The following is a 13,246-nucleotide window of genomic DNA, read 5'->3' as shown; positions in this document are numbered from 1 at the left end:
ACCCTCTCCCCCGCATATCCGACCTGGTCAACAGGATCGCGCATTACAAGGTCTCCACGGTGGATCTTAAGTCCGCCTACCACCAGTTCCCCATCCGCACTAGTGACCGCAAATACACTGCCTTCGAGGCAGACGGGCGGCTCTACCACTTCTTAAGGGTTCCCTTCGGCGTCACTAACGGGGTCTCGGTCTTCCAGCGCGAGATGGACCGAATGGTTGACCGGTATGGTTTACGGACAACATTCCCGTACCTCGATAATGTCACCATCTGCGGCCACGACCAGCAGGACCACGACACCAACCTCCGAAAATTCCTCCAAACTCAAAAATCCTTAACATCGCTGTTATAACCTGCCTGCTTACCATTGGCTGGGGACTAATGACTATCCCACAATCCTGTGGGAGTATGAGCTTCCCCAATGAGGGGGGCGGAGAAACCATTAGTAAACTCCAAGTATAAATAAAGCTGGCCAGTTCAGGAACCAGCAGGAAGGAGTGTGCAGCAAGGGAAGTTGCTGCTGCTGTTTTTTTTATATATATATATATATATGTTATGGTAAATAAATGTTATTACTTTGTATCCTTAAAACTCGTGCTGGATTCTTCGTGGCCCTTACAAAACTGGCGACAAGGGTTAAAGTGAATAGCTGTCTACACTGCTGAAGCCACCTCCCTGGATTTTTGTTGGATACAGGTTGGAAGTTGTTTTCTATTATACCATGCCTCTGTACGGACGTTTGGATGTTTTTGATGCTGCGCTGGAAAGCTGGAACCAGTACACACAACGGATGCGTTACTATTTCCGGGCAAATAATATCACTGAAAACGAGCGCCAGGTGGTCATATTGCTCATCGCCTGCGGCCCGCATACGTTTGGGGTGATTAGGAGCCTTACGTACCCAGCTGCGCCGGACACCAAAACGTTTGATGAACTTGTGAATATGGTGGGGCAACACTTTAACCCAACCCCGTCCACGATAGTCCAGCGTTACCGGTTTAATACCGCTGAGAGGACCCCTGGAGAATCCCTTGCCGATTTTCTATCCAGGCTACGCAGGATTGCGGAGTACTGTGACTGGTGAGACCTTGTCAGAAATGTTACGCGACCGTTTGGTTTGCGGTATTAACAATGCGGCCACCCAGAGAAAGTTGTCAGCTGAGCCAACATTGACTTTTCAACAGGCCATTCAAATAGTATTGTCCCGAGAGAGCGCAGAAAGAGGAGTGCAGGAGCTACAGGGAATGGAAGTGCATGCCTTGGGGCGCAACCCCTTCCATCCGAAAACGTCCCCCCGCACTCCTGCGGTACCTTGGGCGAGGCGACGTCTGGACCGACGCCAGTGGCCATTGGACATTCCTCCCCGAAGGGAACCTTCTCCAGAACCAATGGATGAGGAGCCATGTCCGTGTCAGACTTGTAGGCGCCGACCCCGTCGTGGACGGCGGTCCTGGGGACGCCAGAGGCGCCGTCGTTCCGACCGAAACTAGGAGCAGCCCAGGGGTCGTACCTTCCATGTGGATGAACCTGCGGCGACTACTCCTGAGGACGTGGAGACGGAGGATGACTGCCTGCAGCTGCATTGTGTGGCAGCTCCCCGTGTGGCCCCCATTAAGGTGACAGTGCAGGTCAATGGCCACCCGCTTGAGATGGAGTTGGACACCGGCGCAGCGGTCTCCGTGATCGCCCAGAGGACATTCGACCGCATCAAGCAGGGTATACAGACCCTTACATTAACCGACTCACAGGCCAGGTTGGCCACCTACACGGGGGAACCACTGGACATTGCAGGAACTACAATGACCCCTGTTGTTTATGGACGCCAGGAGGGGCGTTTCCCACTTATCGTGGTGCGCGGCCATGGGTCCAGCCTGTTGGGTCGGGACTGGTTGCGCCATTTGCGGTTGCAATTGCAGCACATCCTCCAAACAGTTTCTGAAGGGTTGACTGAGGTGCTAGGACGATACCCAGATGTATTTCAGCCTGGTTTGGGGAAAGTAGAAGGGGCCGTAGCCCGTATCCAAGTCGAACCAGGAGCCACACCGTGCTATTTCCGGGCGCGCCCAATGCCTTACGCCTTGCTCGAGAAGGTAGAAGGGGAGCTCGCTCGTTTGGAGAGTTTGGGTATTATCAGGCCCGTCCGTTTTGCTGACTGGGCAGCACCAATTGTACCTGTAATGAAGCCAGATGCCACAGTTCGCTTGTGTGGCGACTATAAACTTACAGTGAATACGGCTTCCCGACTCGACCGATATCCAATGCCTCGCATAGAGGATCTCTACGTGCAGCTTGCAGGTGGACTCTCGTTCACAAAATTAGATATGAGTCACTCCTACCTGCAGTTGGAGCTGGACCCTGCCTCCCGACCATATGTAACGATTAATACACACCGGGGCCTGTATGAATATACATGGTTGCCCTTTGGAGTATCCTCTGCCTGTGCTATTTTTCAACGTGTTATGGAGGGCATTTTGAGAGGTTTACCACGTGTGGCTGTCTACCTAGATGACGTTTTGATTACAGGGACGTCGGAGCAGGAACATTTGGAAAATCTGGAGGTTGTCCTTAGACGCTTTTCGGAGGCTGGAGTCCGTTTACGTCGCACAAAGTGCGTATTTCAGGCAAAGGAAGTAGTCTACCTAGGTTATCGGGTGGACGGCGAAGGTTTGCACCCCGTCGCAGAGAAGGTACGCGCGATTCAACAGGCCCCCGCCCCGACTGACACTTCGCATCTTCGTTCTTTTCTCGGTCTCGTAAACTATTACGGGAAGTTCCTCCTCAATCTGGCAACTACGCTGGCCCCGTTACACCTTCTGCTAAAGAAAAATCACACCTGGGTTTGGGGTCAGCTGCAAGAAACCGCTTTCCGGCGGGTAAAGCAACAATTGTCGTCGTCTGGGTTACTAACCCACTATGAAATGAATGAAATGAAATGAAAATGAAAATCGCTTATTGTCACAAGTAGGCTTCAAATGAAGTTACTGTGAAAAGCCCTTAGTCGCCACATTCCGGCGCCTGTTCGGGGAGGCTGTTACGGGAATTGAACCGTGCTGCTGGCCTGCCTTCGTCTGCTTTCAAAGCCAGCGATTTAGCCCTGTGCTAAACAGCCCCTGATCCTGGAAAGCCTTTGCTCGTCACATGTGATGCATCCCCGTATGGTATTGGGGCCGTCCTGTCCCACAAGATGGAGAACGGGGCCGAGTGACCGATAGCTTTCGCCTCCCGCACATTGACTGCAGCGGAGAAAAAGTACGCGCAAATCGAGAAGGAGGGCCTGGCAGTGGTTTTTGAGGTGAAACGCTTCCACCAGTACGTGTATGGCCGCCATTTCACTATCGTGACTGATCATAATCCTCTGCTGGGACTCTTCAGAGAGGATAAGCCGATACCGCCCATTGCTTCTGCACGGATCCAGCGCTGGGCTTTGTTGCTTGCAGCATACGAGTATTCTCTGGAGCACAAACCAGGTACGCAGATAGCAAATGCAGACGCACTGAGCCGATTGCCTTTATCGACCGGCCCCATGTCGACCCCCACGACCGGTGAGGTGGTTGCAACCCTAAATTTTATGGACACCTTGCCTGTCACGGCATCACAGATCCGTGCGTGGACCCAGACGGAGCCAGTCCTGTCAAAGGTTCGGCACATAGTCCTGTATGGTGGGCAGCATAGACAGCTCCCAGGCGAGTTGCGGGCATTTTCCTCCAAGCTGTCAGAATTCAGCGTGGAAGACGGCATCCTCTTGTGGGGGACGCGTGTGATTGTCCCGGAAAAAGGCCAGGAGCTGATACTAACAGACTTGCACAATGGGCATCCAGGTGTGACCAAAATGAAAATGTTGGCCCGGAGTTATGTCTGGTGGCCAGGCCTCAACACCGACATTGAGAAGGTGGCCCAAAACTGCTCCATTTGCCAGGAGCATCAGAAGCTTCCGCCGGCCGCGCCCCTACATCACTGGGAATGGCCAGGGCGGCCTTGGGCACGCTTGCATGCAGATTTCGCAGGCCCTTTTCAAGGATCCATGTTCCTTCTATTAATCGACGCCCAGCCTAAATGGCTAGAGGTGCATAAGATGCAGGGACAACTTCCTGCGCAACAATTGAAAAGATGCGTTTGTCCTTTAGCACGCATGGCCTCCCCGAGGTGCTGGTCACGGATAACGGCATTCCATTCATGAGTGAGGAGTTTGCGAGGTTCATGAAGTTGAACGGCATCCGCCATATCCGCACTGCCCCTTACCACCCGGCTTCAAATGGGTTGGGCGCAGACATTTTGAATGTCAGTGCAGACATTCAAAAGAGGCCTAAAGAAGCAGTCTTCCGGATCAATGGACACGAGACTGGCTCGCTTTTTGTTTACGTACAGGACCACCCCCCATGTGGTGACTGGGGTAGCTCCCGCAGAACTCCTAATGTGCCGGAGACTTCGCACCCGCCTTAGTATGGTTTTCCCGGACATTGGCGCAAATGTACGCCGCACACAAGAACGGCAGGGACAGGGATTGTCTCGGCATCGTCCGATTCGGCAATTTGCGCCCGGTGACCCAGTGTTCGTTTGGAATTTTGCTGGTGGTGCCCAATGGGTTCCTGGTGTAATCTTTCGCCAATCGGGCCCTATATCTTACCAGGTGTAAGCCCAGGGTCGTCTCCAGCGCAAACATGTAGACCACGTTCGGTCCAGAAGACTATCCCCTCAAAAGATTCCCCGCCCCCGGAGCTCATTTCTACAGCCGCAGAGACCAGAGACAAGGGAAGGTAGTTCTCACAATCTTCCACTGGTGCCTCACTCGAAGCCTGCGCAGGTCGTTACGGGACCGAATGGAGATAGAGACGCTGACATGACGGAGGCAGCAGACTCTTACTCCGAGATGGAGACACAGGATGCATCAGAGGGGGAATCCTCGGGTCCACGGGCCGTGGATGTACAACCGTCGCACTGTTCATCACGGAAGCGTCGGTCTCCGTCTCGTTACACGCCGCCTGATCCAGCGCCGCGTGCAAATGGTGTCCGGCCTGCGGCCAAACGAGTCCGACGCCTTCCTTCGCCAGGGTCTTCGATGGATTCCTTGGACTTTGGGGGGGAAGGATGTTATAACCTGCCTGCTTACCATTGGCTGGGGACTAATGACAATCCCACAATCCTGTGGGAGTATGAGCTTCCCCAATGAGGGGGGCGGAGAAACCACTAGTAAACTCCTAGTATAAATAAAGCTGGCCAGTTTAGGAACCAGCAGGAAGGAGTGTGCAGCAAGGGAAGTTGCTGCTGCTGTTATATATATATATATATATATGTTATTGTAAATAAATGTTATTACTTTGTATCCTTAAAACTCGTGCTGGATTCTTCGTGGCCCTCACAAAACTCGCGTATAACAAGGATAAATGCGTGTTTAGCACCGACCGCCTAGCCATCCTCGACTACGTAGTGCGTAATGGAGTGATAGGCCCCGACCCTGAACGCATGCGCCCCCTTATGGAGTTCTCCCTCCCGCACTCCTCCAAGGCCCTGAAGCGCTGCCTTGGTTTTTTTTCCTACTATGCCCAGTGGGTCCCCAACTATGCGGACAAGGCCCGTCCACTGATCCAATCCACAGTTTTTCCCCTGACGATAGAGGCCCGCCAGGCCTTCAGCTGCATCAAAGCAGACATTGCAAAGGCCACGATGCACGCCATCGACGAGTCCCTCCCCTTCCAGGTCGAGAGCGACGCGTCCGACGTAGCTCTGGCGGCCACCCTCAACCAGGCGGGCAGACACGTGGCCTTGTTCTCTCGTACCCTCCATGCTTCCGAAATCCGCCACTCCTCAGTCAAAAAGGAGGCCCAGGCCATAGTAGAAGCTGTGCGACATTGGAGGCATTACCTGGCCGGCAGGAGATTCACTCTCCTCACTGACCAATGGTCAGTTGCTTTCATGTTCGATAATGCACAGCGGGGCAAGATAAAAAACGATAAGATCTTGCGGTGGAGGATTGAACTCTCCACCTACAACTACGAGATCTTGTCTCGTCCCGGGAAGCTAAACGAGCCTCCTGATGCCCTGTCCCGCGGCACATGTGCCACCACACAAGTGGACCACCTCCGAGCCCTCCATGAGGACCTCTGCCACCCGGGGGTCACTCGATTTTTCCACTTCATCAAGACCCGCAACCTGCCCTACTCCATCGAGGAGGTCAGGACAGCCACCAGGGACTGCCAAATCTGTGCGGAGGGCAAGTCGCACTTCTACAGGCCAGAGAAAGCGCACCTGATAAAGGCTTCCCGTCCCTTTGAACGCCTCAGTATGGATTTCAAAGGCCTCCTCCCCTCCACCGACCGCAACACGTACTTCCTGAACGTGATTGACGAGTACTCCCGGTTCCCATTCGCCATCCCCTGCCCCGACATGACCGCCACCACCGTCATCAAGGCCCTCCAGGGTATCTTTACGCTGTTCGGTTTCCCCGCCTACATACACAGTGATAGGGGGTCCTCCTTTTTGAGCGACAAACTGCGTCAATTCCTGCTCAGCAAGGGCATTGTCTCGAGCAGGACGACCAGTTACAACCCCCGGGGAAACAGACAGGTAGTGAGGGAGAACGGAATTGTCTGGAAGACCGTCCTACTGGCCCTGCGGTCCAGGAATCTCCCAGTGTCCCGCTGGAAGGAAGTCCTCCCGGATGCCCTCCACTCCGTCCAGTCACTGCTTTGTACCACGAACAACCAAACAGCTCACGAACGTCTCCTTGTCTTCCCTAGGAAGTCCTCCTCTGGGACCTCGCTCCCGACCTGGCTGGCAGCTCCCGGACCCGTTCTGCTCCGAAAACACGTGCGGGCGCACAAATCGGACCCATTGGTCGAGAGGGTCCATCTCCTCCACGCTAACTCTCAGTATGCCTACGTAGCGTACCCCGATGGCCGACAGGATACGGTCTCCCTACGGGACCTGGCACCCGCTGGATCCCCACACACACCCCAGCCACCAGCCCCGCCCTCCCTCCCACCGGCGCACCCCACAGCTGCCCCCTTCCCAGGTCAGTCGGCCCTTCCACCAGCCACGTCTAGGGGTGATGAAGCTGCCACAGACGCCAAAACCACACTCCCGGAGTCACAGACGCCCGAACCTCCACCGACATCACCACCAAAGTTACGACAATCGCAGAGGGTGACCAGGGCCCCCGATCGACTAATTGCTTCCTTTTGAAATGTACATTACTGTTGGAAATCAAAATTTCAGGAACCCTGGATAACGAGAGGTATTGTAGGCCTCGTCAAAAAGAAAAAGGAGGCATTTGTCAAGGCTAAAAGGCTGGGAACAGACGAAGCCTGTGTGGAATGTAAGGAAAGTAGGAAGGGACTTAAGCAAGGAGTCAGGAGGGCTAAAAGGGGTCACGAAAAGCCATTGGCAAATAGGGTTAAGGAATATCCCAAGGCTTTCTACACGTACATAAAAAGCAAGAGGGTAGCCAGGGAAAGGGTTGGCCCACTGAAGGATAGGCAAGGGAATCTATGTGTGGAGCCAGAGGAAATGGGCGAGGTACTAAATGAGTACTTTGCATCAGTATTCACCAAAGAGAAGGAATTAGTGGATGTTGAATCTGGAGAAGGGTGTGTAGATAGCCTGGGTCACATTGAGATCCAAAAAGACGAGGTGCTGGGCGTTGTGGTAGTCTGTGTTAGGAGGATTACGGTACCTAGTAATGCCGAAATACCATTGGTGGAGAATGTACTTGTTCCCATTGGTTAAGCTTGTATGTTAGCTCCGCCCTGTAAGGCGGGGTACAAGAGCCCGTGTCGCCCCATCAGCTTCCTTCTGTACCTGCGCTGCTGGGGGAAAGATTTAGCATATTAAAGCCTTCAATTGTCTCCAATCTCGTTTCTGAGGTTATTGATCGTGCATCAGGTGTCTTGACAAATATTAAGGTAGATAAGTCCCCAGGGCCTGATGGGATCTACCCCAGAATACTGAAGGAGGCAAGAGAGAAAATTGCTGAGGCCTTGACAGAAATCTTTGGATCCTCACTGTCTTCAGGTGATGTCCCAGAGGACTGGAGAATAGCCAATGTTGTTCCTTTGTTTAAGAAGGGTAGCAAGGATAATCCAGGGAACTACAGGCCGGTGAGCCTTACGTCAGTGGTAGGGAAACTACTGAAGAGAATTCTTCGAGACAGGATCTACTCCCATTTGGAAGCAAATGGACGTATTAGTGAGAGGCAGCACGGTTTTGTGAAGGGGAGGTCATGTCTCACTAAATTGATAGAGTTTTATGAGGAGGTCACAAAGATGATTGATGCAGGTAGGGCAGTGGATGTTGCCTATATGGACTTCAGTAAGGCCTTTGACAAGGTCCATCATGGTACAAAAGATGAAGTCACATGGGATCAGGGGTGAGCTGGCAAGGTGGATACAGAACTGGCTAGGTCATAGAAGGCAGAGAGTAGCAATGGAAGGGTGCTTTTCTGATTGGAGGGCTGTGACTAGTGGTGTTTCGCAGGGATCAGTGCTGGGACCTTTGCTGTTCGCAGTATATATAAATGATTTGAAGGAAAATGTAACTGGTCTGATTAGGAAGTTTGCAGACGACACAAAGGTTGGTGGAATTGCGGATAGCAATGAGGACTGTCAGAGGATACAGCAGGATTTAGATCGTTTGGAGACTTGGTCGGAGAGATGGCAGATGGAGTTTAATCCAGACAAATGTGAGGTAATGCATTTTGGAAGGTCTAATGCTGGTAGGGAATATACAGTGAATGGTAGAACCCTCAAGAGTATTGACAGTCAGAGAGATCTAGATGTACAGGTCCACAGGTCACTGAAAGGGGCAACACAGGTGAAGAAGGTAGTCAAGAAGGCATACGCCTTGCTTGCCTTCATTGGCCGGGGCATTGAGTATAAGAATTGGCAAGTCATGTTGCAGCTGTATAGAACCTTAGTTAGGCCACACTTGGAGTATAGTGTTCAATTCTGGTCGCCACACTACCAGAAGGATGTGGAGACTTTGGAGAGGGTGCAGAAGAGATTTACCAGGATGTTGCCTGGTATGGAGGGCATTAGCTATGAGGAGCGGTTGAATAAACACGGTTTGTTCTCACTGGAACGAAGGAGGTTGAGGGGCGACCTGATAGAGGTCTACAAAATTATGAGGGGCATAGACAGAGTGGATAGTCAGAGGCTTTTTCCCAGGGTAGAGGGGTCAATTACTAGGGGGCATAGGTTTAAGGTGAGAGGGGCAAGGTTTGGAGTAGATGTACGAGGCAAGTGTTTCACACAGAGGGTAGTGGGTGCCTGGAACTCGCTACCGGAGGAGGTGGTGGAAGCAGGGACGATAGTGACGTTTAAGGGGCATCTTGACAAATACATGAATAGGATGGGAATAGAGGAATACGGACCTCGGAAGTGCAGAAGATTTTAGTTTAGACGGGCAGCATGGTCGGCACAGGCTTGGAGGGCCGAAGGGCCTGTTCCTGTGCTGTACTGTTCTTTGTTCTAACACTCCCAGGACAGGTACAGCACGGGGTTAGAGACAGAGTAAAGCTCCCTCTACACTGTCCGCATCAAACACTCCCAGGACAGGTACAGCACGGGGTAGATACAGAGTAAAGCTCCCTCTACACTGTCTCCATCAAACACTCCCAGGACAGGTACAGCACAGGGTTAGATACAGAGTAAAGTTCGCTCTACACTGTCCCCATCAAACACTCCCAGGACAGGTACAGCACAGGGTTAGATACAGAGTAAAGTTCGCTCTACACTGTCCCCATCAAACACTCCCAGGACAGGTACAGCACGGGGTTAGATACAGAGTAAAGCTCCCTCTACACTGTCCCCATCAAACACTCCCAGGACAGGTACAGCACGGGGTTAGATACAGAGTAAAGCTCCCTCTACACTGTCCCCATCAAACACTCCCAGGACAGGTACAGCACGGGGTTAGATACAGAGTAAAGCTCCCTCCACACTGTCCCCATCAAACACTCCCAGGACATGTACAGCACGGGGTGAGTTACAGCTCTGATACCAGTGTGGCCATTCTGCATGAATTACAGGCATTTCTGTGTTCTGGTACTTTGGGGGTGGATTAAAACTGCACCAGTTAACTTCAGTCTTTCCCAGCTGCCAGGAAGTGGTTGACATTCCTCTGCTATCCTGCTCTGCATTTGAAAATACTCCTGCCCAGTGCCCCATCCATCTCCCTTTAACCTGATCACCAGGATCTTTGTTGCTAACTTAAGAATCCGATGTCAAATACATTCGAGCCGATCGCTGTGTAGAAATGATTGTGTCGGAGGAGAATGTTAATGAGATTCTTTCTCTCTGGCCAGTTAGGGAAACGACAGAGATCAGGAAACTCCTGAACTGGACCACCGTCCAACATAAGCTGCCCTGGAGCGTGGTGTTATTGCTGGGTGGCGGATTTGCATTGGCTAAGGGCTGTGAGGTAAGTCCCTGACTATTCGAGCTGTCCGCTGCCAGGAATCTAGAAAGTCAGGAGTGAAGAGAGAGAAGCCTGCGGCTGAACTGATGACATTAGAGACCAGTTCAATCGAGTCTCATCCGGATCATTTTGGGACTTTTCCCCGAGAGATAAAAGTGAAAAATCTCAGAATGAAGACGTGTCTGGTTGTGTAGAATCACACAATACAGGAGCAGGCCATTCAGCCCCACTGTGCCTGTGCTGGCCCTTTGAAAGAGCTGCCCAATTAATCCCAGCCCTGTCTGCTCTTCCCTGCTAATCCTCCAACTGTTTTCTTCCCCAGTACTTCCCTTTGGGATGTTCCCGTTGACTCAGCTTGTGCCGCCCCTTCAGGCAGCTCCCTCCAGATCACAACGGCTCGGAATCTCCGCATTCAGGGCTGGTTTAGCACAGGGCTAAATCGCTGGCTTTGAAAGCAGACCAAGGCAGGCCAGCAGCACGGTTCAATTCCCGCACCAGCCTCCCCGAACAGGTGCCGGAATGTGGCGACTAGGGGCTTTTCACAGTAACTTCATTTGAAGCCTACTTGTGACAATAAGCGATTTTCATTTTTCATTTTCATTTCATTCTCTGCTCCCGCCGGTAGCGCCCCCCCCCCCCCCCCCCCGCCCCAGCGGTGTTCCTGGGGGCTGGGGGCGGGGGGGGCTTCAGTGACCATGGTGGGAGCAGAGAATCGCCAGTGAACGGCACCCGGTTGGAGGCCAGAGAATCGCGCTCAACAACTCGCCGTGTAAATGGTTCAGGGTCATCACTGTTCGGGACTGGACAAGAACAGAAATACTGTCAGGGATAAAACCTTCCCACTTTTCTTTCCAGGTGTCCGGTCTATCCCGATGGCTGGGCCTTCAGTTACTGCCACTACGGAGTATCCCACAATGGGGCATTGTGGTTATCCTGTGTTTGGTGATTGCAATCTTCACAGAGTGTACCAGCAACGTAGCTACAGCCACACTCTTCCTCCCTATCCTGGCTTCAATGGTACGTCTTTGCCTTCTTCATGTTGCTGTGTGTTATTGAGGGTGGAATGGGGGGAGGGCGGGGTGGGAGTTTCCTGTTATTTGGGGTCACCCAAGTTGTGGGTTTGAGTTCCACACCGGAGCTGGAGCTCGTAACGCAGACTCCAGTGTACCGAGGGAGTGAGTGCTGCATCGCCAGACCAGCCGTCCTTTGGAGAAGGACCCATCAGTCTCTTCAAGTGGATATTGAAGAGGTGGGGTTGCTTTTCTGGAAGGGGAGGATCGAATGGGCCAATTGGCCTCATTTCAACTAAATCCACCTGAAGCACAAATCAAACTTCTGATCCAATGATTTTGTTTTTGGCAGATGGGCACTGCCGGCTCGGCCAGTACTTGTTGCCCATCCCTAATTGCCCTCGAGAAGGTGAGCTGCCTTCTTGAACCTCTGTAGTCCCCGAGATGTAGGTCCACCTACAGTGCTGTTAGGGAGGGAATTCCAGGATGTTGCCCCAGCGACAGTGAAGGAACGGCGATATATTACCAAGTCAGGGTGGTGAGTGAGTTGGAGGGGAACCTCCAGGTGGTGGGGTTCCCAGGTATCTGCTGTCCCCGTCCTTTGGAGGGTGGATTGCTGAAGGGCATGGGTACATGGTACACATGCTGGTGTTTTGTGACAATGGTGGAGAAAATAAATGTTGAAGATGATGGTTTTGGGTGCCAGTCAAGCGGGGCCGCTTTGTCCTGGATGGTGTCGAGCTTCTTGAGTGTTGTTGGAGCTGCACTTACCCAGGCAAGTGGAGAGTATTCCATCACATGAAGGAAACTCTGTAAAATGATATATATAGTACTGACATAGAGACCAGAATTAATGCTGTCTCACGGAGCAAGGAAAGAAGCAGGAAGGAGCGTTAAAAAGCAAAGTTTCATCTTCGCAAAGTTGGAAGCAAAGCACCAAATTCTCCTGGCAGTGGGTGTGGGAGTGGCCAGCACACAGAGGGATTGGGATCCGGACAGCACACAGAGTGACTGGGATCTGGACAGCAGGCAGAGTGACTGGGATCCGGACAGCTCACAGAGGGACTGGGATCTGGACAGAAGGCAGAGGGACTGGGATCCGGACAGCTCGCAGAGTTACTGGGATCCGGACAGCTCACAGAGTGACTGAGATCCGGACAGCACACAGAGGGACTGGGATCTGGACAGCAGGCAGAGTGACTGGGATCCGGAGAGCTCACAGAGGGACTGGGATCTGGACAGCAGGCAGAGGGACTGGGATCCGGACAGCTCACAGAGTGACTGGGATCCGTACAGCTCGCAGAGGGACTGGGATCCGGACAGCTCGCAGAGGGACTGGGATCCGGACAGCTCGCAGAGGGACTGGGATCCGGACAGCAGGCAGAGGGACTGGGATCCGGACAGCTCACAGAGGGACTGGGATCCGGACAGCTCACAGAGGGACTGGGATCCGGACAGCTCGCAGAGGGACTGGGATCCGGACAGCAGGCAGAGGGACAGGGATCCGGACAGCTCGCAGAGTTACTGGGATCTGGACAGCTCACAGAGTGACTGAGATCCGGACAGCTCGCAGAGTGACTGGGATTCGGACAGCAGGCAGAGTGACTGGGATCCGGACAGCAGGCAGAGTGACTGAGATCCGGACAGCTCGCAGAGTTACTGGGATCTGGACAGCTCACAGAGGGACTGGGATCCGGACAGCTCGCAGAGTGACTGGGATTCGGACAGCAGGCAGAGTGACTGGGATCCGGACAGCAGGCAGAGTGACTGGGATCCGGACAGCTCGCAGAGTTACTGGGATCTGGACAGCTCACAGAGGGACTGGGAT

The 13,246-nt window shown here is 53.0% G+C and overlaps 1 long non-coding RNA gene across 1 annotated transcript in view; it reads left to right on the top strand.

Moving 5' to 3' along the window:
- LOC140407226 (uncharacterized) overlaps positions 1–11,420 on the top strand; it is a 46,095-nt gene extending 34,675 nt beyond the window's left edge. The window contains exons 2-3 of the long non-coding RNA XR_011939542.1: positions 10,296–10,411; positions 11,264–11,420. This is a non-coding gene — a long non-coding RNA (uncharacterized lncRNA). The remainder of the gene's footprint in view (positions 1–10,295; positions 10,412–11,263) is intronic.
- The last annotated feature ends 1,826 nt before the right edge of the window (positions 11,421–13,246 follow it).

Source organism: Scyliorhinus torazame, unplaced genomic scaffold (genome assembly GCF_047496885.1).
Source record: "Scyliorhinus torazame isolate Kashiwa2021f unplaced genomic scaffold, sScyTor2.1 scaffold_1348, whole genome shotgun sequence".
NCBI classification, from domain to species: domain Eukaryota; kingdom Metazoa; phylum Chordata; class Chondrichthyes; order Carcharhiniformes; family Scyliorhinidae; genus Scyliorhinus; species Scyliorhinus torazame.
This window is presented reverse-complemented; position numbering and strand designations above follow the sequence as displayed.